The sequence below is a fragment of the Erithacus rubecula genome (assembly GCF_903797595.1).
Source record: "Erithacus rubecula genome assembly, chromosome: 3".
Taxonomy (NCBI): Eukaryota; Metazoa; Chordata; class Aves; order Passeriformes; family Muscicapidae; genus Erithacus; species Erithacus rubecula.
The window spans coordinates 61,848,181-61,873,466 of NC_136689.1; the positions used below are offsets into that span (position 1 = coordinate 61,848,181).

General features: G+C 41.7%; 1 protein-coding gene across 14 annotated transcripts in view; it reads right to left on the minus strand.

Moving 5' to 3' along the window:
• ATXN1 (ataxin 1) overlaps nucleotides 1–25,286 on the minus strand; it is a 258,971-nt gene that overhangs the window by 132,609 nt on the left and 101,076 nt on the right. For 10 of the 14 annotated variants that reach the window (XM_079301679.1, XM_079301676.1, XM_079301677.1 and 7 more), the window contains 2 exons: nucleotides 18,809–18,931; nucleotides 5,432–5,571 (listed from right to left, as the gene is read on the minus strand). The gene's annotated coding sequence lies outside the window, so the exon portion shown is untranslated. Of the gene's footprint in view, nucleotides 1–5,431; nucleotides 5,572–18,808; nucleotides 18,932–19,020; nucleotides 19,079–25,286 lie in introns of those variants that run through there. The other 4 variants (XM_079301673.1, XM_079301674.1, XM_079301672.1 and 1 more) reach the window with 2 other exon arrangements.

Below are 25,286 nucleotides of genomic sequence, written 5' to 3' on the forward strand. Positions count from 1 at the left end.
TCAAAAAAACCATGTGGATAATAAAATAAAACAAAACAAAAAAATAGGATAATTTTCCTTCCCTGTCTCTTTAAGATACTGCTACTTTTCAGCCACACAGTGAATGCTTCATTCAAATAACAGAACATGGATTTCTCTTAGTAACTGCAGCTATAATTGTGGCAACTGCTTATACTGCTTCCACCCTATTAGTGTTACAATTGTCCAAAGCAGAACACTCAACTAAATTGCCCTCATTTCTTATAAACATCTCATTTTTTATTTGTAACAGAAAAAAAACCCCAAACGCCTTCAGAATGTCACCCCTTTCTTCTGTTACCTTATTTTGCTTCTCTGGCACCAAGAGCATGAAAAAACAATACTGCTTTCCCTGCCTTCAATGTTTGGCAGCCCTTTCTTAAACAAAAACACTCTGATTCAGTTGATACTCTGCCCACTATTACAGATAGCATGCCTTTTCCAAAAGTGAGTCTCTTAAGGACAGTGTGGGGTAGTTTTATTTGCAATCATTTACCAACTAGTATCCCATTTAGGATCTAGTAAGAATTGGCTCTTAGCATCTTCCTCTGCTGTATATGGTACTTGCATGCATATTATGCAAAATAGTGATGAAAATAAATGGCCTGGGTTGTTGTATTTACTCATACACACACTATGTATTCTCACAGGCACAGGCCTGAAGAGTCCATCTCTGCATGGAAATAGCATGTTGGGCAGAGTGGGCAGTAAGAAACCCAACTTTACTGACTCTTACACTGACAAGAAGGAAAAGCTCCTGCATTGTCAAAATGCTAGACAAATTGTATCACTTAAAGCAGTTACTACTCCTAGGTTTCAGTATGCTTCACTGGAAAGCAATTTTTTAATAGCATTATTAAGGTAGCACACCATGATTTATTCTTACTTGGTTTTCAACTGAAAGGTTTTTGCCTGTTGTATATCCTTTTCAGCTTCAAGGAAAGGTGGCCCTATAATAATTAAGTAAAATACCCAAACCCAGCAAAAAAATATAACCACTTTGATTTACAGGTCAGAGGAAGAGCTTTGAAATGTCCAATGAATCCAAACACTATTTCAAGTCTTCCTTCTCATTTACTCACTATTTTGCAAATTTTCCTTTTTACCCTTGAATAACATATGGATAGGCCAAGCATATGCCACTTACTTGCTCATTACATAACCCATTCCTGCTGTATTATCATTCCATACTTCAATAACCGTGCACATTCTCGTTACCCCATCACAATAAACTATCAGAACAAGAAAACCAACTTCAGTGTGTGGATCTCTCATTTTGGCAGGTTAAAGAAAGACAGGAAAAGGGGAAGAGGAGGGAAAAACAAGAGTAGGGCTTAGTCTTTCAGATAGGAAGGCATTCCAGAGGACAACCACAGTGCTTCTCAGCAAAGCTCGAGAGATCCAGGTCGGCAATAATCTGTGTGCTGAGCACTGGTATGGGGTGCTGAGCAGCAAAGCAGCTCACTGCCTCACTCAGGACTGAGCTGCTGTGTCCCAGATCCCTGCTGCCCCCAGCACCAGTTGTCTTCCACAGGGGTTTCCAAGCCACTTCATCACACCATTGCATGCAGACCCTCACCTACAGCAGGACAGGGAGGTGATCACAGAGACGCTGTGGCAAACGTCATGATGTCAGCTCTTTGACCCTGACACAAAGGTCAAAAACTGAACAATACAGAAGCCATTGTTTCAGTGATACAATGCTAAGAAAGTCTAGGAAAAATGTAAACCACCTAATTAATAAAATTAAACTCAAGTAATCTTCCTTCTGAAGGAGCACTAATTACCTTTCACTTAAACAAGCAAAGTTCTCTATGGTGTTACTTCTCAATTCTTGCAAAATACTCCTGGAAGTTTTTTGAGCATTATGGGAACACCTGAGTGCACGTGTTAAAACGCACATTTAATAAGCCTGGTCCTTCTCTCGCTGAAATCAGCTGCCCTTAATTTGAACAGCAGGAGACCTGGGCCTTTTCCACTGCCGTGTTCCTTATCAGAGCTCTATAAATGTCACATCTTTATTTTATTAGTGAAAGACATATTTTATAGATTAACAAAAAAAGCATTTTTGTATGCGAGTTTTCTAGCCCCTGGTGAGACTCTGAATTCTTGAAGGTCAAATAAAGCAGTCCATAGGAAGGGGAGAAGAAAATGCTCTGTAATATCCTTTTAAAGAGCCTCCACAGCAAAGAGAGAATAAATAGGTGATTTGTTACAAGGCTTTGAGAGCAGCCACAAATGCTAAAACCACAGGTAAATGATCCTGGTCATGAAAGGAGCAGCAGCTCATCCAGTTCCGTGTCTACATTAGTTAACTTTCTTTGTGATTCAAGTCCAAGACTTTGCATTGTTCTATTTCCGCCTATTCCTCTGCTCTGGATTCCCTTTGTGACACTTTTATCAATGGAAAATCGAGGGAGGGATTTCCAGCTGGGAGCCCAACAAAAAAACAGGAGGTTCAGTCTGGTTTTCTCACTTGCACTGCAAGAACCATTTCAGCACTAGTAATAAAAGCAGAACTATACAAAGAAAAAAAAAAAAAAAAAAAAGACACGACCTGAAATTATTTTGGCATCATAAATACTTCACTGCTCTTTATTCTGCAGTATGGTTAGTGTCACACATTGGCACAATAATTTGCTAGCTTAAACAGAGCTCCTTGCAAATAACGAATTTCTATTAAGGGCTGCTGTCAGCTAGAATTCCAGGGAAATGTAAAGAAAAAGATAACAGTGCCATCGGTCAGATCTACTCTTTGTTAGGCCCTTGCAATTTCGACAGATTTACAGCTGCAGTGCCATAATATTAAAAAGTCTGCCTGTGTCCTCTGTGAGTGGTGAGGAAAATACACACAAACAACAAGGGAAGCTGACCAGCACAGTGGGAGCCAGGCAAAATGGATTGTGCACAGGGACAGCCACATGGCCACACCTGCGGGTGTCATTACAGCAGCGTGGCACTGCCACAGCCACAGCCAGCTGGCTGCTCGGTCTAGCTGTAACCTGAGGAGATGGCTTTGAAAATGAGATCCTTTGTACTAAGAGGATTTTCAAGGTAATTTTCAGAGGATAGATTTGGTATCATTTAAGACCAGAAAAGACTAATAATCATATTTTTAAACATTATGGCAATACAGATCATTCATCTTGTATAGTAACAACTCACATACATTTTTGTGAGCACCATTTAACACAGACAACATTACTACTTGAATTCCAGAGCTATTATCATACACCACCAAGGAGCCCAAGCCACTACCACTTTCTCAAACAAAAGAAAAAATGTCTCAAGGCTTTCAGTAGTCAATTATCCAACCACTACAGGTTCTGCTAGTGTCCTAAAGACAAGTAAAATCTCTTTCTCTTGCTCACATGTGCAGCCTGTAAGGGCTCTGCTGAGAGAAGCACCTTTAGATATAACAGAATTGAGGAAGCTGTCATCACCTCAGTTGCATAAGTTTGTCAAAGCTGCAACAGGACAAGAAGAGAAAGTAAAATACAAGGCTGGAGAATCAGATGCAAAGGCTGTCTTCTTAAAGATAGAGAATACTTAAAGATGTGCATTACATTAAAAAAAAAAAAAAAAAAAAAGACATTCATCATCATCAAATAGTCTGGAAGTTCAGAAGGCAGCTGAGAGAACATTGTATGGTACCCAAATTCTCTTCTATATTTTAGTCTGTAGGAGGAATATTTTCAAAATGTCACGTCGATTTCAGTACCATAAACCATAAGAAATTATAAAGTAGGAAACCTTGAGAACTGACTGCTAGCATTCTCTGAATCTGTACCACAGACCTGTTACAGAGAACAAGAGTGGAGAAAATGCCTGCAACGTTTTTGCTGAGACTGGTAAGGAAGTGCCTTCATTCCTAATGCTACAAAACAAAAACATTTTTTAAACAGGCTACTATGCAAACCCAGTTTTACAATGAGCTTTTTTATGTCCTCCCTAAGTCAATACATAAACTTCATATATGACCAGGCAAACTCATAAATCTGGGCTATGTCTCCAGCTCCAATCATTACTTTATTGTCTTCCACGACATACAGAGCAATTCTCATTAAGTAGTTAAATGTGAAAAAGCTTAGTAGAGAGTTAAGGAAGTTCCTAAACCAAAAATAATCTAAGGGGCAAACTATATGTGGAAAAAATTAATATAACTTATGTGAAGTCACATGAAGTAACTGAAGGAAATCTGTATGATCCTAGCAGACACAATCTATACCACATCACAGACAAACCAAACAGGAGGAAACATCCTTGAAAATATTCAGCTATTTGGAGTTCTCCAAATCCAGACAGCAGCACATGAGTAGGTCACATTAACTAAATCCATCAAGGAAATCTCCATATAATTTCTGATCACTGTCTAAAGTCTGTTTTTTCTCTGTGATCAATCTCTGAGAAAGATATCAGAAATGCAAAGGAAAAAAAAGTCACACAACACTCAAACAAACAACAAACAAACAATACAACAAAAACCAAAAGAAGCAAAAATCACTGCACCCACAACTTGGACCTAATAATTACAAGCCAAAAAATGAAGCGAGGAAAGAAATCATTTCCCATCCCTGCAGGTAAGGTCGAAGTTCTCTAGCACTAGATTTGAAAATAATTAATATGAGACCAACAAGTTAAACAGCCTTACAGGGTCTTTTTAATTTATTAAATATATTTTGCTTTAATCACATTAATTTTTCAGAAATGTATCATAATCTTTGTGGTTTAAAATGACTTTGTATTCATTTTTTAATGGAGAGTATTTTTATTCATCTAATACATTATCCTTTCAAGAAAATTATCATACTTGACTACAAGTACTTAACGGGGCACTAATTAATACTCCTATTTCTCCTCATTTAAAACTCCTTTGAGAAATGAGGTCAGAAACCTGGTTTAACGCAGAAGGCACTTCTCAGAGGCTAAAGAGGGGAGGGACACAAAAGGCGCCTGTCACCTTTCTCCAGGGAGGACATCCCCTTTGAACACTAAAGCCCGACGTGCCAGCGATCGCTCTGGCCGGGCCAGCAGCTGATGCAGTGCAGCAGCACACACCGCTCTGCTCCGCACCTCGGGAAGCACAAGCAGGAATCGTCCCGCTCCTTGTTTAACAGGATGAGCTGTTCTTCCCCCTCTCCTGTCAGCCTGCGGCAGGGCTCGCCCCGCTCCCGGTGCCGTAACGCGGGACGGCAGCTCCACCTCCGTGCGCGCAGAATCCTGCCCGAGCCACGGCGCCCTGCCAGGCTTCAGCAGCGCCCGTGCCTCGCCAGGAACGCCGCTAGGAAAATGCGGGTTACGAACACCTCCCAGAGCTGCTTCGGACTCGGCGAGCTGCTGCAGGGTTAAAGGGCGAAAGCAGAGAGCGAGCGCGAGCGTTTCTGAAGCTCTCAGGAAATTTGCAGACACTCACCCATGAACTTCACATTTGGGTTCGCTCCGCATTGTCTGCTAATTGCAATTATCTAAGAGCGGCTCCACGGTGGGAGGAGGGGAGGAGAAGAAGGCTTCCTTTTGGCACAGCTTCTTCAGAGTTCAAAGGACACATATGGCCTGCAAACACAGTGCAGGGAATAATGTAAAATTAAAGGAGGGATGAGAGGAAAATGAGAACGCAGCAGGGACAGGCACTGTTCTGGATCTGCTTGACTGGAATTTTAAATAAAGGAACGGGAGGAAAAAAAAAAAATCAACAAAACCCCCACACATTTTAATTCCACATCTGAACAGAAGGAGGGATCACGGGAGGGGGCCCACATATGAAGGGAAGACCTCTGGGGAGCAGAACTTGAGCACTTCTGCGGGGGGCAGAGACCCCAAGCCCTACAGCCTCAGCCCGGCAGCAGGACCCAGAGGACTGCCCAGAGAGCAGGGCTGGAAGCTGCCAGAGATACTAGGGCTTCAGGAAATGTCCCTCCAAAAAGACAGGATGGGTTCATTTCAGAATAAACACATGTACAGTACCAAACCTGCAGGGAAGCACAGCCTGTCTACCCACAGAGCAGAGCAAGAAAAAATAAAAAAACATCCAAGTAGCACAGGTCCCGATTTCCCTTGCGGTGCTCGTCTGGCCACACAAAGAGAGGCACACAGAAGTCGGCAGCCTGCTAGATGGTGCCTGTGTCCATGCCAAAGGCTGACACCTGCCTGTGGCCTTGTCTTTGTTAGGGCACAAACCAAAGCCTGCTCTTCTCACTGCAGCACATATCGAGCGCAAAAATAAATAAATAAACAAAACAAAACAAAAAATCCACAACAATTCTCAGTTGTAATTTCTACATAATTATTGCACAACAACCACCCATAATGAGAGAATGAATTTATAACCACACACGAGCTATATTTACCAGTGGACTGGTTACAAAGCAAAACAGCAGGAAACCACAATGTGTGTCTTCATCTTAGTTCCTCAGCAATAGTGCAGAGCAGGGCTGCCTGTGCAGCAGGGCAGGCTGGGCAGGTGAAATACAGGCAGGTACACCCACCAAAGAGGAGCACAGCTTTATGGGGACTGAACTTGGACCAAGAAGGGCACAAAGATGCTGCCAGATAGTCAAGGGACACTATGTAGAGTTGCAGCTAGAAAGACTTGTTTGACCTCAGGGTTTAACAGTTGGTCACACCAAAAAAACTGAAGGGAGTCTTGTCTCAAAATTATCTGTGCTTCCAGAAATTTTGATACCTAGGCAGAATTTTAAAAAAACTAACACATAAAACAAATTTTAAAACCACTCCACATCTGGAAATGCAGCTCCCTATGCAGTCAGGATCCGGGAGATGAACTGTCCCTGCCCCTTGAAATGAACAGCCACTCTCAGAGAGCACTTTGTGCTCTTCTTCCATCAGCTATTTAACAGCTAGCCCCATAGAAAACAGGCACAATTCAACCCAAACTGGGACAGTGGGACTGGGCCACAAGAGGAGGTCTGATGAGGTCAGCAGCTGAGCCTCAGATGACAACTTTTGATCGCTGGGAAGAGTTGATTTGGGTCTGCCTACCAGACACCATAAATTGCTGAACTCAGGGGACCTTCACCCCCTCCTCATTGCTTTTTGGGCAAATTTGGCCAAAACTGCCTCACAACTTTGGAAGTTACTGGGTCGATGCACTTAAGGAAAGACAGGCAGCACACTCACAAGAGCTTCATTTCCTCAGGCTGACATCATACAAGCAGGCAGCATCCCTGCTGCCAGCAGTACACCCCTGACCACCTTGCCCCAGCTGCTCCTCCTCACCTCCCTCTGTGCCAGTACAAACCCTCAAGCTTTCCAGGCCAGTGTGAGAATGATGGTGAGCTAGATCCAGGAACAGATCCTGCTAAAAACTTACTCCTTTTTTTTTTTTTTTTTTTTAGGGATTATTTTTAACTTGGATCCTTTCCCAGACCCAGCTCAGAGCATGACTACACAACGCTTATGTCAGCACAAGGAAGCCATCTAATGAGCACCCATGAGGGGGGCAGGATCGCTGCCATCGCTATCCTCACCACCTTAATGAGCTTGTAAAACAACGGCCTACAGACAGCAGGTTAAAAAGTCACAGAGCTTCAGTAAATTGAGGATGGCACATAAAAAACAAAAAAAATGAAACCCAAAATTCATACACACAGGTTATCTAGCCACTGCCATGTCAAGCTGCCAAAATACAGCAAAAGCACAGGGCCCTCCACTGAGGAAAAGCAACCCTGCACTCAGCTCCACCAAAAACCCAACGCAGAAGGGCTCCTGACACACACCCATGGAAAATCTTACTACTTCCTAAGTAGGCTATGCAAATAAAATCTGCATTTTGTAAACCACTGGTATCTCAAAATGACCTCTCTCTAATCTTTTTGGCTAGGCATGCTCTCTCTGCCCTCCTCTGTCCCTGGAGAGACAACGAACAGCTCAGCCCCAACTCAAGGAGGAAGCATAAAAGCAAAACAGAAGGGAAGGTGAACAGATCAAACAATTCTCCTTCCTCATGACCTGTGGATGCAAACCCATCATAACAAATTGTGTAACCTTAAACACATGTTAAGATGGAGACAAAAATCCATGATTACTGCTTCTGGTGTTTATGCTGACCAGTGCATTATTACTGCTCTGGTGGCAATCAGTGAATCTGTCATGAAAAGAAAGGATGTGTTGGTTTTGCTATTGATCCTTATAATTCCTGTCTGAGAATAATCATACCATCTTGAAATATAGAGTACTGTTATTCCGGAACTGAGCTGCTTTTGGAAGAGGAATAAAAAGTAGTTATATACTCTTAGATATCTTCTTGAGGTTGCAGACAATTGTTCCTGGCTTTACAGACACATTTTCTGATCCTTTAAGTGTTTTCTTTCCCTTGTAGCTGAAAGAGCCATGCACAAATAAAGAGAAATCTGGCTATCCCAAGAAATCATGTAACTGACTATACACAGAGGGCTGTCAAGTATACACAAAATAAACTAACTGAAATAATATGATTTTTCCTCCTCTAATATCCTTCATTTATAATCACTGACAGTGTGACAACCAGTAACACCAATAAATGGAATGATTTCATGCAACACTTTCCATACTGAGATATTCTATATCCCATTGTGCAGCAGACAGTTTCTATCACTTTGTATTAAGGCAACAGAGTAAGGCACCTCAGATTAAGCCTGGAGTGGTAACCATTCCCTCCAACCAGAGCTAAAACCCAGAGTAACAGACTGTGACTATTGCCAGATCTCCTCTTTCTCCTCAGTGAAGTCTGAACATCACCAGTGGATGGAGGCAGACGCACAAGCCTCTGATGGCATCCAAAACTGCCTCCAAAAAATGCATATGAAAACATGTATTCCAAGCATAGCTAGAACAACAGTAGCAAACAAAACATATGATGCTAATCCAAGTGTTACAACAAATTGTCCATTGTAGCTGGAAAACAGAGAAACACAGCCCTGAAAAGGGATCAGAACAATGCTGAATTAAAAATTGTTAAGGGTTCTTGTTAAGTGTACATTCTAGCATATTCATAAAGCAGGTCTTTTTGAAGGTGGGAAAAAGTATGACAAAACAGGTTAATAATCTAAATGTAAATAATAAGGAAAATACAAAGATATAAACCAGAAGAAATCTGAGCTAAGAAATAAACAAATATTTTATGTGCCTATGTCTGTGAAATTTAATATAATTCCTAATTCTTGGTATCTTGGATAACACCTGTGTGTTTTCCAGACCTCGGTTTCAGAAGTTTATTATTTGTCTCACGCATAGTTTTAGAAGGACTGTGGTCTCTCTAATAGTGAAGTTCTGTCTGCCATCCCATGAAAAATCTAAGGTAACTTGTTGCCTATTTTTTCCCTTTTTTTTTTCTGGTGTGCTATTGGGCTATTCATAATGAATATAAAATAGTCTTTTTAATTGACAGGCAGGACAAACAAAGGTTCTAATATATTACAAACCTATTTGATGCAAAACACTAGATATGTGTTCTAGGTCTCTGTTTTTCAGATCTTCATTATCAACTTCTGACTTCTTTTCATTCCATTAATGCTTTCAACAGGTTATTAAAAAGCACAGTCTAGCTAATTTACAGTAATGTTTAGGATACCTACTCTAAATTTATGGAAGAAATCAATAAATTAATCAATCAACAAAAAGGAACAGAAAAGTGACAAAACACATTTTGCTCTATTACTGTGGCAATTCTAAATGGTGTTTTAATTATTCATATAAATATCTCTAATGCATTAGTAAACGTGATGTATTGCACACCTACCTTTTTTTTTAAATTCTTGGGTCCCAATTCAGGAATGTGGTTCCTTGCAGAAATACAAAGAAGGCCTCTGAATACCTTTTTTAGTATTTGATTCTATATACTCAAATGCTGTCCTGCTTTGCATCCAGAATACCACAGGATTACTTACTCCACAGCACTCTCTGCTGAGAGCGGATCCATAGAGAAAGTCGCATAATGTCACCCTTGTAACACACCACACAACACAACCTCTCCATTGCTCCTGCCAGAGCCAACAAGCAAACTCCCAGAACTGCAGCTTGAAAGGGGAGGCAATCATGTATATTAACATTCCACTGGTAAAACTAGGATGAAGCAATGAGCTAGTGAGTATCTTTGGGAAGAGATGTCAGGGTCTAAATTCTGGGCCTGTCTGGCCAAGCCCTCCTCCTTTTTCATCAGCATGTAAAATTCTGTGCATCTTCTGTACCCAGCACCCCAGGCAATGCCATTGTCACTCACAGCCACGCTCACTGTGCCCACCCTGTAGCTACACTGAAGTAGTAACTACCATCCTTGTCCCAGGAGAGACACCAACAGCACAAAGAAAGCTGCAAAGCCTGTGAGTGATTCTGTGTAGAGGTGGAATTTTTCAAATTATGATAATGAGCTTCAAAAGAGAGAGCACAGAGCTGCACAGATACAGTCCCTTTTTACGTCAGAAGGCACAAAAAGGGTTGACTAACCTCTACTGCTTATTTTATGTTATTATCTCACCCCTCCCTTATTTAGCAACTTCCTCCTTAAGCCCTGGCATCTCTTCTCCATTTCCCTCACAATCTTGGGGCCTTTTCCTCCTGAGATTGTCATCAACTGGACGTTCCCCCTCCCTGACCACTACCCACATCCCAGTCTTTGTTCTGGCTCCCTACAGCCGTCAGCATCTGGACAGGCTTCACATTCACTCCAGATTTATTGCTCTCCTGCTCTTCAAAGCTTGTGAAGCAGGTCTTCATTCAGCTGCTCTTGCCTGCCAGGATGGGGAGCAGTGCATAGAAACTGAAAAGAGCTCATAAGCACCAGGCGAGAAGGGCTTTGCAACTGAAACCCAAGGTAGAAATGCACACCATGTGACTTATTTAGTTCAAAGCTGAAATGTTTCTGTCTAGGATGTCTGTTTGTATCTCAAGTCACAAAGAAGCCATTAGTACCAATAATGTGTCATTACGGGGGCGTCAGCAGAGACTCCACAGCTAAGGTTAATTTGAGATGCATAATTTAAAGCAGAACTAAAATCCCTCCATTTCACACTTTAATGACTCAATTCAAATCATTCTTCAAATTTGACACAGCAGCTCTTAAGGGGACACTTGCATTTTTTCTTGTCTCTTTTTTTTTTTTTTTCTGGCCAATTTTAAGTAAAATACTTATCTAGTGCAGAAGTAAAATACACAGATCTTCCATTTACAACCACTTTAACCTGTCTTCCCCCTCACATTTCTTTTCAGCAGTTTCATACTTCACACATTCACTCTGAAACATTAGAATATGCATGATAGAGGCCACTTCTGCAAGTTAAAAAAAACCAAACCCGTTCTGAGTTAAAATTTCACTCATTGTAACCCCAGGGATTTTGCCAAGAACAGCTGACAACACTGTTTATCTTAAACATACCACATCACTTAGGTAACAGTAGTACCCCTACAATTCTTTGTCCTTAGTATTTCTACTCTCAGCATCCTGCTAAAATACATTAAATACATAATCTCTGGTTTCCAAACTGAGGCAAAGACAGAAGGATGCTGTGGTTCAACAAGTGCTTCAAGCTGGTCCAAGTCTCCCAAATCACTGATAATTTGTTTTGTCAGGCAACTTCCCTGAGAACAGCTGATAAAACACAGAAATAATTAAGCAAAAACTCATCACAACACAACGAAGCAGCATGATAGTGAGATCCTCATGCTGCTGAAGGTGCAACACCTCTCTATCAGACATCTCCTGCCTGTTGCTGTGGATTCTTCAGTAACACTCACGTAATGTTATAAAAATGCATATAAACATCAAATGATTTTTGTAATCTGACACAACTCTATTTTGTCCTGGATTTTCAAGAAATCACAGCTCAAGCACACAGACATTCTTTGGAGAGCTGCCCTCAATGCTAAAAATGGCAGTGGAATTGCGCAAGGCTGGGGGGAGGGGAGGGAAGAAAATTCCAAGAAAACTTTGACTCATCCATTGTAATTCATCAGGTTTTTGGAGCAGAGAATGGAATGCCATCAAGCTAAAATTGACAGAGCTATTTTCTGATCTCTAAGTGATGTCAATACTTCACAAATCCACAAGTGCTGGGAAAATTTTTCTCTGCAAAATTCTAAGAATGACTCTTAAAATTTGTTGGGCTGGGGAGGACCCAGAGCTAAAAGAGGTACTTGAAATTAAACTCCTACGTAGGTGTGTTTTTGAATACTGAGAGTATTAGGCTTCACAGCTTTTTGCTATCTGTGACTCAGACTTGCTGCCACAGGTGTCAAGTGATCAGGGACTTAACTGGAGCTTTACAGAAACTGGCTGTTTTGTGATTTTTTTTTTAACTATATGTTTAAAATTTCACCCTCAATGACAGACGAAAAGCAAGCTTTTCCACTCAGTACAGACCTGAATCTTTCCAGTCGCCAAATTTTACTGTCCTGTCAATTTTCACCTAGTAAAGTAGATTTTTCCAGTCTTCTGTTGTTTAATTCTTAAGGCTTTCAGAACCACATCATGTCCACCATGGTTTTCAGAACAACACGATGTCAACCAAATCTAACAGGCAAAACAGCTTCAATAAAGTTCTGAGAATAACACATCTACTCTGGCACGCCAACGCACTATTTTTAATTGAAGCTCATTAAAGATGTAATAGAAGAAAAATGATATTCACTTCCAGCACTGTTCCATCAATGCAATGAGATAATCATGCTGCTGTACTATACATAAAGCAATATTTATGAGTAGTGGTTTAGGTAATTTAATGGAAAGGCAGAAAGTAATGATTCATTCCTTGCTCTATCTGTTGCTGAAAAACGACTTTTGCCAATTGCAGGGCCCAAGCAGGCACACAGAGAGATTGGTTTCAAATGTTAGTAAAACAGAGACCTGGAAAATGAAAAGAGACAAGTCAGTTGAAATGCCGAACAAAAGGAAAAAATCTGGATTACAGATGAGAATTACTTTACAGAGCAGCATACAAATGCAGGCCTCTGAAGTAATTTAAACCAAATGTAGATTGAAACTGAAGTCATTTAATGAGTCAGCACAGTAATAGGACACTAAAATTACATGTGAGAAAAGCACAATCATTTTTCTATAGCACACTGTATTTTATTCCAAATTTACCCGAAAATAAATTAATTGTCTCCTTTGTCTTGTACCTGCTTCATTTCCTTTGGACTCAATCTCTACCTTCCAGAAAGAAGCAAACTGGGCAGGCTGACTAGTTGTGAGCTCTGATGTCTAGGACTTGAATTTCCCTTTCACAAAAGTTTCATCTCCAGACCATGACCACATTCATAAACAATCGTTGGCATGAACACTACGGATCCTCTTCCAAGTTATGATTACTTTCCTCTGAAAATATATTTTTTTTTTAATATTAACCGTTAAAACCAAAACTGTAAAGAATCATTACAGGTTCTGCCCCCCAGAGGTTTTGATCACCTACAGCTTGGTGCAGATGGGGACTTCAGTACTAAATATGCCCACCATCAGTCATAGAAAAGCTTTGCTTTCTATCTGCCACAAATATTTTTTAAAACCATAACTGTTTTTAAACTTAAAAAGCAATCTGCATCTCATTCTTGCCTCATGCTTTCAAAAATTGCAATTCTGTGAAAGCCACAACAATGGCTTGTTCAACAGAGACTGCTACTCTCTGAAGTGCTTTCTCACATAGATTTGTATGGACAGACATGGGTAGAAAGGAATACTCCAAAAATATCCACAATAGATAACAAGCAGCATCTAGAAACAAAAAAAACCAAACAAACAAACAAACAAAAAACCACCAACAAGAAAAACAAAAATACCCCAACCATGCACTGCAAATGCAGCCCAAATTGGAACGAATGCCTACAGTAGCAACAGCACAGGAAGAGCAAAATGTTATTGTACATTACTGGCCTGCAGCCCACAATTACAAAAAATACTGCAGTATTCCACAGTAACAGTGTAAAATATTATCATTTCAAACAAGCAGCTGCAGCACCCTGCCCACAGCAGCCACACTGCAGAGAGCCAGGGGAGGACAGGGCTGCCAAAGGGCTTCCCACTTCAGAGGGGGAGTGGGCCACAGGGCAGCAGAATGCTCCCACATGGGCTCCAGCACCTGAGCCCTCCAGCAGAAGGAAGTCATGGTGCTCACTCTGTACTCTCCCTCTTGCTGTAGTGCGCCTTCTGCCAAATGTGCATTTTCATATTGTCTTGGATTCAATAAAATCTCCCCTATCCCAGCTCCCCTGCACTAATGCCTGTGTTACCTGGCCCCCTCTAACACCCAGCCAACAGGTTTTAACAGTGGCCTAGCCAGGGGCTCCCAAAGCAGGGATTGGCATACACTGCCATTATGATGGCTACCATTCACCTCCCCAGACAGCAAACAGTTGCTCCACTACAGGTCAGCAAAAGGAGAGACAACACGCACACAAGTTTATCAGCAACACCCATGTCGACTGCTGCACCCAAGGATGGCCAGCACAGAGGGCAGTCTCACCACAGCAAACAGAAAATCCCAAAAAGCAACAGGTAAGTCCATCTGCTCACTGGCATGCACTGCACCCTAATGAATAGCCCTGTTAGCATTTGTAGGAATAACACCTACCATATTTGGGCTCTACATGGATTGAAAAAGACCATCTAAGAAGCCACATGCTTTCTGCAAACTTAATGCACCTGCAGAACAAGCAATCAGAGGGAAAGCAAAGTGGAAACCTGAACTAATGCACTATCCTGGTTTCAGCTGAGATAGAGTTCATCTTCTTCCCAGTAGCTTGTAAGTTTTGTGGGTTTTGGATTTGGCATGAGAATAATGTTTATAACACACTCATGTTTCAGTTGCACAGTAGTCAAGGACCTGCCCCACTGTTGGGGCACCTTTTAGAGATATTTGAATCATGATGAGAGCTGTTTCTTATGCAGCCAGCCAGAGTATGATGTTTTCAGGAGGGAGCAAATTAACTGCCATACCTAAATACTTCCCAGTTCACCTGCACTTCCCATCTTTCCCGCATCAGATTTTCTTTGCCAAATACAAAGGAGGCTGTATGTGCAATAAGTATGCAATAAACTGCAGTAGTATATGCACTAGATTGAAATACTGCATTTTTGTATCCTCGTGAGCAATTCACTGGATTAAAGATTCAAAGTCCCACAGGGAGTACTGCAAATACGCATTAAGTCTCTGGGTGCTGGATTTGACTCTCTGACGTATGTAACAGATGTGTAAAGTAACACATAACCAGATGCCTCTCTAGTGCATGCACAGCTAGAGAGCCCTAAAATGTTGTGTCCAAGGGCAAAAGAAAAGGGAGAGAATTAAAACAGAACCACATATCTAGCAAGAAAAGAAAAATTTAGGCCTTAGGGATTTCTTGTCTACAATGCTGAAATTTTTGATGTCTGTAATTCACCTATGGTATCTCAAGAGAGGACTTTTCAGGATGTGGGAGTCTAGCCACTGTGGCCTGATTTGCTCCATGCCAGGGTGATAAATCATTTCTTGACATCTTTGAAATTTGAAGGTCCTATCTCCAAGGCCTCCACTGTGATTTCAAAGACCTCTATTCAGAAGAGCAGTGTAACTCCTTAGAAGGAAAAAGATACTCAGAAAAAAGAACCAAAACCCATATGTCTGTATAACAGTCATCACCACAGAGGCCTTTCTCCTTTCCCTGAGTTGGTGTGTCCTGGCCACAGTGGCTAGGAGAAAATAGCTGCTCTGCTTTTGCAATAACCTTCTAAGGCAGAGGAGAATGGTGAGTGAGAAAAAGTCAAAAACTTGTTTAAAAGCCTCAGTTTAAAATTTCTGGCTACTCCCATTTCATGAAGTAACTTAAAACCACTCTCTGCTAGAAACTGTGTGAACCACTGACTTCAGATCTGGATCCTGCCTTTTGCAAAGCTGCTGGTGGGCTTGGATCCAAGGCTTTGGTTCAAGCTCTTATGTACTCCATACTGAAATGACTTATACCATTGGTCCTTTATAATAAATAGCCTCACAGTGAGGAAGGACAGTATTGACACAGTTCATTTTTACAGCACTCTTTTGAAAGTTTATGAAAAGCACTGGAGACATTACAGCTTTGGAATACTTTGTCTGACGTGGCTTACAGGCAGCACAGCGAATGGCTGTGCAAGCTTCACCCCTTTACTGGGTGAAGTGACAGTGTGGGTCCCAGGCAGTGCCCACCAGAGCCGAGCAGAACGGGCACGGTGGCACCGGCTCAGCCAGGTCCCACCACACTGCTGCCCTGCAGTGTGCCACTGCACTCTCCTGCCTCCCTGCAGTGAAGGTCTCCATTCTCTGTTCCCACCACCTCCTCTTCACAAAGACTCACACACACATAGTGAAACAAAAGAATAATTCAATTATGTGCCTGGCAGCCTGTGCACTTTCCTTCTGATTCACGATAGTGGCGCCCCATTGAAAAGATCCATATAGAGAGGATGAAGAAAAAAATCTTAAGTCTCTAGGAAGCACACATATTATCAAAGCCTCATTTCCACTTAACAAGTTGCTTTGGGATCTAATGCAGCTGATTTGAGGGGAAAATACAAACAAACAAACAAACAAACAAACAAAGTCTTCTTCCATTTGCCAGGGCAGGGTGTGGGGAAATCGAACCAGTGCCATCTTTGTTGAAGAGCTCCACAAAACTAATGGTTCAGGAGAGCTGAAGAGCATGGTCAGGGGACAATTTGTGACTGATCACTGCCATCTGAACATGGCATACTGACAGCTGAACGAAGAGCAAAACAAAAAAGGCATGTGTTTAATCTGGGCAGGCTCAGTCCCCTGTGTTCACTCCCAGTGAAAAATACAAAGCAGGAGAGAGTCAGTCTCTATGCCTGCTCAGCTCAGCACCCACATAATTCCCTGGCATACACCACAGGACCTTCTCCAGGCACACAAATAGGGGCATTATTTCTTCACATGCTGAAAAAAATAAAAAAGGAGAAGGATAGCAATACAATTTAATAAATCCTAAAATGGATTTTTTGCCACCAAAGAGGTTCCTTCCAATACTCTGGAAATGAGTTCCTGTACTCTCCAATACAAAGCAAGCTACAAACAACCTCAATGATTTTCTGAGTGTAACATAGAGCTGATAAAATTATTATAAAGGCCACACAGATGCTACAAAATACCTTTTCCTGAACTTCAACATGCACTTCCTCACAGAGCAACAAGAATGCAATTGTGAAAGGAAAATCATGCATGTTATCCTGATCTGACATCAGTGAAAAGAAGGTAGCAATTAAAGCATGTTGATTTATGCTCCACAGAACCAAGAAGGAATGCTTGACTCCAAGAAAGTGTGACAGACTGAAAGGAAAGGTGGGCTGAGGGTGATCACCCAACAGAGAGAGCAATTCTCTCTCACTGGTTTGGCCAAGACTGTCACCTACACCTGAAACAGGGCTTGCCCCAGAGAGCAAGGCATTTCCCCACCTCAGCCTTCAAACAGGTTTGCATTAAAACCTCATTTCACAACAACAAAAATTGCCTCAGACTCCTTCTGGAAGAATCTGGAAGATTCCTGCTTGGGCTCACAGTCCCTAGTGCAAGACCTGCACAAAAAAGGAGTTGGCTACACTGATTTGAAAAACTTTTGACCTTTTCAGAAAAATCAGTACAAATACAAATACTGGATCACTATCATTTCCCAAGCAATGGCTCCTGTCTGCTGACCAGAAAGAAAATATTTAGCTCCCTGCAGTGGGTCTGTTGATTTCAAAAGAAACTTAATAGCTCTGTTCCTACAAAGCAAATACAGAGTAATCACCAGGGTTCAGCTATGCTCTCCTCTCTTCTGAAATCTGGTAAGTAACATATGTCTGCAAATGCCACTTGCCAAAAGGTTTTGATTCTCTGCACATTTTTGGGAATGTACACCTGCTTCTTCCAGGTTACATTTGTCTTTTTGATTCTGCAGGTTCCTTACAGCAGTTTTGTCTCTTTCAGCACAATTGTGGGTCAGAACAGAGTAAATAACTTACAGTTTTATTTAAGAAAGATACTGGTGTTTTTTAGTGTTCATTTATGCAACATTTTCATTGGTTAAAAGTTTTACAACTGTAGCATTTTGTCCTTACTAGATTCAGGTATGATTCTTTTCTAAAGGGACTAGACAACCCAATTCAGCCTCAGTCAGAGAACTCTTAGTTCAGTTGCTATTCAAATATCCAAGTGCAATTTGCAACTCTGGTTATTTTCTTTATACATTTAACTCCATTTGTTCAAAGACACACTGATGAAGCAATTAAGGTAGACGTATTATTAAAGCTGGTATAGAATTCACAGGCTCTGCTAAGAAGTTTGGTATTTCAATGGGGTGTTTAAACATAAAAATGAGATCTATGTATTTAATATAAAAATATCACTTAAGAATGTTGTAAAATCAGATTACTCATGACATTATCACCAACAGTAAGAGATTTGTATATGCATTTTTCTGGCTGTGTGCTGTATGTTCTTCAATAGCTTCCTTCAATAGTTCCCATATGATATAGATTCCAAACACGGAAATATTTAGGCTCATGCCTAATTTTGGGGAGAATAGCCTCATTGATTTAAACAGGGTTTAACCCTTATAAATGTCAGAATGATTGCCTGTTTGTGGGACTGGAACTCATGGGGCCCATTTTCAAAAAAGATAAGTGCAGTACATACTTTTACTGCTGTTTCTGTCTGGATTTGCTGTTACAGTTCTCTCCCTCCCTCTCCTGCCTGTTTTTATTGCCTTCAACAACAATATCATGACACTCTGAGGTAAATAATGATTAATTTAATTACAAACTAACTGTAACTTATGACAAGACCTTCCAATCACTTACCTCAAATCATGAGTGTTTCAAGATGCAATTGTTAATCTCCTTTTTCCCCCACTCTCACGGGAGATGTTGCAGACTGTTTTTCCTGGTATTTTGCATTAAAACTCTTTCTCTGTGCTCCAGTATCTTAAACAAAAACAAAAAAAAAAAATAAACACTCAGAATGAAAATGTCATTTCAAGCAATTGGTGGGTGGCTCAGGGGAAATCCCTGACCTTTTTTGAATGTATATTTCATTATCTAAAGCAAGTGTGGTAACTTCCTCCAGCAGCAGCTCTTCTGTGGGCTGAACTTAAAAAAAAAAAAAAAGACCTAACTAAAAAAAAAAAACCAAAAACAAAAACAAACAAAAAAAACAAAACCAAAAACAAAAACAAACAAAAAAACCAAAACACTGGTTTAGACCACTCAAGACCATAGAATTTTAAAAATCATTAAGATAGTGTACTACAGAGTATTCATTTAAAGCACAATCCAGGATATACCAGGCTCTACAAATTTACGATGGTGAAAATGGAAGAAAACCCAGAACACAAACCGGAAGAAAAATCATTATGTAAAGTATTAAACTGCTACAGAGTTTTATTATTGCTATCACTGTTATTATCACTAATCAAACATATAGAGCCCTCTCCCTCAGTTCACTGAGTTCCTGTAGTATTTCTGTAGTAGCAGCGTGGGGGAAGTAGTAGCTGTGCTGGAGAAGCAATGCAGCATTAGCACTACAAAACCCAGCCCAGCTGCCGAGAGAGGAAGGAAGGGAGGAGGAGCGACAAAGCAAATGAGGTAAGAGTAACTAGCAGGTCTCTAATACAATCAACTTTGACATTCTCCACCATCACCAAAAAAGGTCTGAAGGGTTTTGAATTTTCAGCGAGTGCTGGTACCAGAACAGTTTCTCACCGCCCCCTGTTTCACCCTCCTCCCTCTCCCATACCTGCAGCAAGGCTTGGCCAAGAGCCAGCGGAGTACGTCAGACTCCAAACCAGGCTCTGTCAGCAGGAAAACACTGCCAGCCAGTGCAGAGTTCATGTTCCCTCCGAGAGTGTGGTCTTGCATTTGCATGGCCTCTCTGGATTACAAGTATCCCAGTTATTTCTCTACGAACAATTTTTAGGACCAACGACTACATTCATTTTTGCTCTGTAAAAAGCCTGCAAGAAACTGTTCCCAGGGTTACACCTGTGGCTACATCCACTGAAGCCAACAAATTTATACAACATGACAATGAGAGGATTTGACCTTGTGTGCACGCAAGCTAGAACACTTTGATTTTCTTCCTTGGCTAGAACAGACAGGTCTGAATAATTTTCCCCTTGCTTTTAATTAAGAAATGAAGACGATACAGCCACAGAAGGCTGTATATACCTCAAAAAATACACTTTATCCAAAAGTGGTAAAAAATGCAAAAGTGCAACTTTCTACGCCACAGTGTATTCCCACACACACCCTGGAGCAAAACAACCCAAAACTTGAAACAGACCACAACACACAAACAAGGGGGACCTTGACACCTGTACAAAGGCTGTGCCTGTGTCACCACTCCCCAAAGATGTTTATGGTACAAAATACTCTGCTTAAATTAGCCTGGGCCCCTACTCCACCGTGTTTATTCAGGCTGATGTGGTGCTGCCTCTTTCCTCAAGAGCCTGCTCTCACTCAACACCAGTCAAGGCTGCAGCAGCCAAGCCTACCACTTGCAGGAAGCGGCCAAAGCCCTCTAAATCTGTGACACAAATCCAGAGAAGGCTGCAAGTTCAAAGTGAAATCAGGACAGTCTGTCCATGACTCATGCCACCTAGAAACCATTCTTAATTTAAGAAAAAGTGTTAAAGGGATTATCTTATAGAGCGTCACCCTGGCGAATCAACTAGGTTCTGCCTCTCATTTTTTCATAACTCACATAGAAGGTGGCCAAAGATCAAAATCAGCATAAAATCCTCCTGTTACCACTTTACATACTTACATTTTTAATGCTCTGTTTAAAGAGTCAAATAAAGCTGTTTGATGGACAGATTCCCAGCTATCCTCCAGGCTTTTCTGCATGACCCATGGGCAAATGCTATGTGACACTTCCTGAAAGGCTGAAATAGCTCTGAATGACACTTGAGCTTCTACAGTACAACTACAGCATGACAGTTTGGCTCCTAATGCACACTGTCACTTAACCCAAGTTTTTGCCTGCCTCTACAGCAAAGTAAGAGTATTCCCCCATCTCAGAGGACTGATGCAAGGAACACAACACCCATGCTGATTTAGTGGATAATCTGCAAACAAGGAGAATGTTATAGAAAGTTATAGATCTCTTAACTCAGGCTGAAACTTCACATACCCTGAAAAAGACCCTGCAAACCAAAATAAGGAGTGAGTCGTCCCTCTGAAACCATTTTGCTGGATAGTCATTTCACTAGTACAACTCTCTTCTCCAGCAAGCGTGGGGGACACTGAATGGATTCACTGTATTCACACAACAGCTTTACAGCTGCTGAAAAAAGGCCTATTGTAGGCCTGCATTTTACTATCTCAAGTAGCATACATAAAGTTGCTGTACAGCTTCCATTACCCATCTGATCCTTACAGAAACAGGAGCAACAAATCAGGGTTTGTCAAAAGCAAATAGATTTAACTGTGATGGAGGAAATAGCCTGGTTTAAAAAAACAGAAGTAAAAATTTATATATCAGAGGATAAAACTTCAGTGCAACAAAAATACTTTAAACTTTTTTTTTTTTTTTTTTTTGGCGCTACAACATAATATCTGTGAGCCAAATTCAAATTTCACCATAAGAAAGGAGCATCAGGCCTGCCATACATATGTGCTCTTCCTGCAGTCACTGTCTACTCATGGCCTGCATTTATAATATTTTCTCAGTAACCAAAATAGTATCACAACCAACAGTGAACTCTTAGAAACAGAATTACTGGGTCACACTTTGCAAAGACTCACTCAACAGCCAGATAATCCTGGACTTTGCAAAACATGTGAGTAGATCTGACAGCCCCTTTCTAAGCGTCTTGATTTTTCTCCTAGTATCTGTGGAGTCAGGGAAAAAGGACAGTCCTGAATTAGGCACATTCCTCCCAGCATTCGACTACTCCACTCTCCCCCTTCTGGAGAAATGAATGCAGCTTCAGACAAATTAAAGGAATATTTTGTCAGCTCCTTCACTCTTCCCGGTGCAATAAATGAGGCGGTGCTTGGCTTCTCTAGCTCCCAGCAGAGGCAGGTCTGAAGTACAAATCCTCCTTCCTCCTCCCATACACACAGCATTAACCCTGCCAGCTGCAAAGACACCCAATTCAGCCAGGGCTATTCAGCAGCCTATCCCAGCTGCAGTGCACACTACTACTAACCTACTACTACTAGAATGATGGTTGATCAGCACACATCTCCCCAAAACACAGTACTTCTGTCAAAAGCAATGAGATTGGACAAAAGTTACAGGATCCATGTCTCTGGAATGGGTCTCCTGTGGCTTCAGAGCCACAGGAACACAACAGGTGCTGTGCTGCTCTGCACTCAGAGGCAGAAATATTTTGTTTTTCAGTGAAAGCTGAGACAGGCACTACCCCTTGCTTTGCCAGCTTGGGACTTTAAGAAAATACCAAGAGAGTAGCAGCCTGATAAAATACCAGCAGTAGGATGCCTCTTTTCCCCCAATCTTCCTTCATTTCACAGTGGGGCCTCTTGCAAAAGGCTGATGGAGCTGAATGGACTGAGATTGTTTTCCATTCTAGGTAAACTGCATGTTCACAAATGTTAGCATGACTTGACTGTGATCAAAACTGATGAAAAACCACAGCAAAAGAAACAAAGACTGAGGTAAAGAGAGAAATTAAACCCCAAGGCAAGCTACAGAGAAAGACTCTCCTTATTTCTGGATTTGGGCAGGCTTGCCTACCTCCAAGCCTGGGGGTTAGACAGGACTGCCAGCCTCCCAGGGCAAGCAGTTCTGGGGTGGGCCTGGGCAAAAGTAGTACTATTGCACATGACATGACAGAGCCAATGCCAGATAAGAACAGTGTATTGCTAAAATATGATCTCATTTTGGCTACGAGGGATGAAGAAATGACAGCACTAAGCTCTCTGCACACCTCTCGCCACGGGGACAGGAACTCTTCCCCCCAAATCTCATAGGAATGTACCTACTACTCTCCCTTGCCTCTGCTGAGGGTCTGGCAAGCTCAGGCACATGTTCCTACATGCTATTTACTGCTCTCCTTGCCTTCTGCTCATAAGCACACACACCGTGAACTCCCCTCTTAACAGCCAACATGACTTTACTGCATGATTTTTGGACTAGAACTACCAGCCCACGCTCACTGCCCCCATGCCTTGATGCCACCTGTTTATCATTACAAAGTGACAGGAGCCATGCTCTCCCCCACTTACCCTGAGGTGTATCATGTCTTTCCAAGTCATAAAGCCCCAGTCTCAACAGGTGCTGACCTCAGGCTCTCCCTGGCACCCTAAATGCCTCCTTTATCCCAGCATGAAGGTCTGAGAGAGACAGACTGCATCACAAGTCAGTGGCTTCATCCCTTGGCAGCGACCCTGCCATATGACTGCCTGTGCTCAGAGGCACAGCCCTCCTTGGCTCACGACCTCTGAAAACAAGGAATGCCAATGGATGAAGAGCTGAATACCCTCCACCCACTCTTTCACTGGCCAAGCTGCTCTGAACAGTAACATACATCCTCCTGTAAAAGTTCAGCATGTCGGCCACAAAAAGCAGCAGGCAGGCGTGCCTCTGCTAAAGAGCACATATAGTTTAGAAAGAGATGCTAAGAAAATGAAATATGGTGTGATATTCAATGTGCAAATACATTCTGGGTTCTTCAAAGGAAGGGCTCTAGAAAACAATAGAAATTCCATGTTGTTTGGAACAGATGGGCCCTGAATTTTTTTCCTATTGCCTTCTGCTTTACTTACTCATCTCACCTACCTTCTAGCTATACGAGATTGTTTTTTGGGATCTAGTTGCTTGCTGCTATATAGCTAGAAAGATCTGAACAATCAACATTCCTTATACAATCATGTATCTCCAGTGACAGAGAGTATAGGACACATTCAGGACACTTTAGAAGAAACCTGTGATGACCTTTGTTGCAGAAAACTTTGGAGGCCTAACCATAAGCTGTTTTTAGAACAGAAATTTGACTAAGCCACAACCAGCTCAGCACCACTGTGGTTTTGTCTTACTTTTTGAGAGTAACATGACTATGCCAGCAGCTAAAATCTTCCAGGCAGAAGAAGAAACGTTGTCCTCTGCCTGGATTCAGTGAGTTGGTTGGCTACAAAGATTGGTTGGTTTTTTAATAGTCAAACCTACTCTTTTAATCAAGGAGAGACACGTAACTGAGAAAGACAAAGCTTTTCTGTAAGTCTACTCCCAAACTTGCCTTTTGTGGAAAAAAAACCAAAACACTGTATTCCTACTTCTGTCACCTCTACTTCTACTTCCTTTCCTTCAGCAAAAGCCATAACATGAACATTTCAGCAAATACTACGTTTGGCTGTATGCTCCCTGGGCTGCCAACTGTCAGATCCAGAAAGCAGGACTGTCACATCTGCCAGACTGGCTCTCACACCTACTGTCTCAGATAACATCATGTATTTTTCCAAGTCATGCTAGCAGTAATATGACATTACAGATCCCTTTCCCTGCCTCAGGACACACACCAAAAAGAGGCCATACACCTTTAAATAAAGGATGCCCAGTCAGTGTCTTAGGATGGCTGAGAGCCTCAGTTGAGTGCAGTATCTGTCTGAGCACTCCCTGTGACTGAAGGTTACAAGCACTGTCCCCACGTGAGCACATGCTCACATCAGAGGTCAAGTACCAGCTGCTAGACAAGGGTCATTACTGGTTAAGCATCTAATGTGCACTTGGCATTGTATAAGCTCCTTAAAGAAGATATGATCCTTTCAGTAGGAGATTTCGTCTTTCTAACTTCTCAAAACAGCCTTCCTTCTCAGAAGCCTACTCACATCAACCTTCCCCTTTCAGTAACAATTACAAAGAAAAGGGAAGAAAGAAGAAAAAAAAAATTATTAAACCTGTTTGACTAATTGGTACAACTATACACAATCACATCACTGAAATATGCCTTTCTTTCCATGCCTTCATCCCACTATATTCCTATAGGGCAAAGCTACCTTTAGATCAGGCATGCAGCTTTTGAAGCAAGCCTCCAGATAATCCATCCTGCCTGGGCTTTCAGTTGTACTATGGGGTGGTCCTGCAGCACATGAACAAATCCCTCTTGGCAGGAATTAACTAGAAGCATGATGTTTCCCAGAGTGAGCAGCCAGCAGCACCAGACGGCTCAGAAGTAAAAGCAACCTCAAAACATGCCTGGTGCAAACCTCAGCATCCCAGCACAGTTTTTACAGATACTCACTCCAGCTGGTCCACACTACTTTTTAATGTAGGCACAGTCATAAAAAGAAAATATTCTGCTGTCATTCATCTTTATGC